The sequence below is a fragment of the Schistocerca serialis genome, unplaced genomic scaffold, assembly GCF_023864345.2.
Source record: "Schistocerca serialis cubense isolate TAMUIC-IGC-003099 unplaced genomic scaffold, iqSchSeri2.2 HiC_scaffold_185, whole genome shotgun sequence".
Lineage (NCBI taxonomy): Eukaryota > Metazoa > Arthropoda > Insecta > Orthoptera > Acrididae > Schistocerca > Schistocerca serialis.
In genome coordinates this window covers 32,501-36,386 of record NW_026047746.1, presented here as the reverse complement: position 1 = coordinate 36,386, position 3,886 = coordinate 32,501, and positions in this window count along the sequence as shown.

The following is a 3,886-nucleotide window of genomic DNA, read 5'->3' as shown; positions in this document are numbered from 1 at the left end:
GCTGCGTCAACTAGAGCTGAGCAGCCGGCCGCCCGGGAGTGTGTCCCGGGGGCCCGCGCGAACACGCAAGCGTCCGCTCAATTATTCTGCAAACAGGAGGAGGCTGAGCTCCCCTGCACAACACACCTCGAAACCCTCTCAGGTCCCGGCGGCGCGCAGCGCCGTCCTAAGTACTTGGTCGGGTTCGAGAGAGGCGCAATCGCCCGGAGTTAGGCGAGTAGACGCTTTAGGTGCGACCACCCGTGCTCCCAACTGAGCTTGCCGCTGCCGACAGAGGCCCGGGAGCGTGCTGTCGTGGCATTGCCGGCGGGAGACAACACGCGCCACCTACGGTGACCGGCAGCTCCAACGCCAGCGCCACAGAAGGACAAAAGCCCCACTTGGGTGCCGAAGCGAACTCTCCCAGCACAGCGCACGCGCCAACACGTCCGCACAGCTGCGATACAAACCACCTGCGAGAACCGCTGGGGCGACCGAGCAGCAGACGGCGTCGCGGCGCCGAGCGCCGGGCGGCGGCGCATCCTCAGCGCACACAGTCCTCAATCGGACCAGCACACTGCAGATGGCCACCGCGCTTCGCACCGGGCCCGCGAGGACCTACTTTGGCCGCAAGGCGCCGCGAGCAGGGGGCGCCGGCGCGCAGCTGCGCCGCCTGCCGCGTCCGTCGGCCGGCGCGCCTGCCACTGGCCGCCCCCACCAGCCGGCTGTAGCGCGTGCGCCCACGCACCGCGCTGCCAGCACGCCGGGCGGCCCCCCCTCACCGGCCGGGGACGGTCCCACCCAGCCACCGCCGCGTATCGCCTCACACCCAGATCCCCTTTCGCGTTCGTGGGCATGGTGGGTCCCCTTTCACGTTCGTGGGCATGGTGGGTATCCCTGAAACAACCGGTTAATAGCTCGACCGATCGTCGCCAACACTGATTCACCTCTAGCGAGAACAACCGCACCACAACGGGTTACCTGTTGTTCATTTGCGTAACGTCACCAGCAAACGTAGACGTCCATCGCCATTTGCAACGAGTATTGCATGCCTGTGTCAGGTGTCACAACACACTACGTCTGCCCACATAGACGCAACAACATGTGCACGCCTCGAGAACACGTGGAAGGTAGCCCCCGTACGTATGCGGTGTCCATTGCGCGAACGACTGTCAGCCGGCCTCTGCAGGATGTCGCAGATGTGGAACGCGGTGCAACATGCTATCACGGTGTGTGAGAAGAGACGACTACGTCCGAATACACGCTCCACTACATCAACAGACTGCTCATGCTGATCGCCATCCAGGGCGTCCGTTCCTCCCACACGTCTGAATGGCGTACCACACTGCAATCCAGCTCTTATAGGGAGACGACACGTAGCTGCGTGCACAATATTTGGACTGTATGGTCTGCCGTTGCTAGGCGCAGTCGTCGTACGGTCACACATGTGCCACGATGTATCATTCAGTACATACGGACCAATGTGCAGTACAGTTTGTGGGTTTTGCGTACATCGGCGGACAGGTGACAGGCCGTACCACAACGTAGGCTGAGTACGTCGGCATGCGAAGGGCATTGAACATGCAAACTTCTCAACGACCAGCTTGCGAAGGCAGGGGGGAAGGGGGGGGGGGCATGTACGTCCTGCTGCTATCCACATTACAGTGTATAGCAGGAGCATGTGGAAAGTCAGCAACACCTGCAAGGTGTTTAACATGACGCGATACACAGGGGACCGGGCAGTGCGAATAGCGAACTATATTGCGAGGGTTGCGGTTAGGCAACACTACACTAATTTAACGAGTTGCATAACAATTACAGAGCAGGTTCAGCGACAACGTGCGTCAGGTTAAGGCGCAATATAGGTTAGGTTGAGGCACAATATAGGTTAGGTTAAGGCACAACATGGGTTACGTTAAGGCACAAATTGGGTTACGTTAAGGCACAACATGGGTTACGTTAAGGCACAACATGGGTTACGTTAAGGCACAAATTAGGTTACGTTAAGGCACAAATTAGGTTACGTTAAGGCACAAATTAGGTTACGTTAAGGCACAAATTAGGTTACGTTAAGGCACAAATTAGGTTACGTTAAGGCACAAATTAGGTTACGTTAAGGCACAAATTAGGTTACGTTAAGGCACAAATTAGGTTACGTTAAGGCACAAATTAGGTTACGTTAAGGCACAAATTAGGTTACGTTAAGGCACAAATTAGGTTACGTTAAGGCACAAATTAGGTTACGTTAAGGCACAAATTAGGTTACGTTAAGGCACAAATTAGGTTACGTTAAGGTACAATATGGGTTAGGTTAAGGTACAATATGGGTTAGGTTAAGGTACAATATGGGTTAGGTTAAGGTACAATATGGGTTAGGTTAAGGTACAATATGGGTTAGGTTAAGGCACAACGTAGGTTAGGTTAAGGCACAACGTAGGTTAGGTTAAGGCACAACATAGGTTAGGTTAAGGCACAACATAGGTTAGGTTAAGGCACAACATAGGTTAGGTTAAGGCACAACATAGGTTAGGTTAAGGCACAACATAGGTTAGGTTAAGGCACAACATAGGTTAGGTTAAGGCACAACATAGGTTAGGTTAAGGCACAACATAGGTTAGGTTAAGGCACAACATAGGTTAGGTTAAGGCACAACATAGGTTAGGTTAAGGCACAACATAGGTTAGGTTAAGGCACAACATAGGTTAGGTTAAGGCACAACGTAGGTTAGGTTAAGGCACAACGTAGGTTAGGTTAAGGCACAACGTAGGTTAGGTTAAGGCACAACGTAGGTTAGGTTAAGGCACAACGTAGGTTAGGTTAAGGCACAACGTAGGTTAGGTTAAGGCACAACGTAGGTTAGGTTAAGGCACAACGTAGGTTAGGTTAAGGCACAACGTAGGTTAGGTTAAGGCACAACGTAGGTTAGGTTAAGGCACAACGTAGGTTAGGTTAAGGCACAACATAGGTTAGGTTAAGGCACAACATAGGTTAGGTTAAGGCACAACATAGGTTAGGTTAAGGCACAACATAGGTTAGGTTAAGGCACAACATAGGTTAGGTTAAGGCACAACATAGGTTAGGTTAAGGCACAACATAGGTTAGGTTAAGGCACAACATAGGTTAGGTTAAGGCACAACATAGGTTAGGTTAAGGCACAACATAGGTTAGGTTAAGGCACAACATAGGTTAGGTTAAGGCACAACATAGGTTAGGTTAAGGCACAACATAGGTTAGGTTAAGGCACAACGTAGGTTAGGTTAAGGCACAACGTAGGTTAGGTTAAGGCACAACGTAGGTTAGGTTAAGGCACAACGTAGGTTAGGTTAAGGCACAACGTAGGTTAGGTTAAGGCACAACGTAGGTTAGGTTAAGGCACAACGTAGGTTAGGTTAAGGCACAACGTAGGTTAGGTTAAGGTACAACGTAGGTTAGGTTAAGGTACAACGTAGGTTAGGTTAAGGTACAACGTAGGTTAGGTTAAGGTACAACGTAGGTTAGGTTAAGGTACAACGTAGGTTAGGTTAAGGTACAACGTAGGTTAGGTTAAGGTACAACGTAGGTTAGGTTAAGGTACAACGTAGGTTAGGTTAAGGTACAACGTAGGTTAGGTTAAGGTACAACGTAGGTTAGGTTAAGGTACAACGTAGGTTAGGTGAAGGCGCAATGTAGGTTAGGTTAAGGTACGATATACCTTAGGTTAAGGTACAATATCGCTTAGGTTAAGGTACAATATAGCTTAGGTTAAGGTACACGTTGTAGGGAAAGGTGTATTTTGGGGGGGGAGGGGGCGGCAGGTTCGTTGATAGTGATTATCGTAAGTGCATGCCTGCGGGATCATCCGATTTGTCACGTCAGGATGCACTTGTGGCTCATGACAGGCGGCGCTCCGATTCCAAGGTTGTGGCAG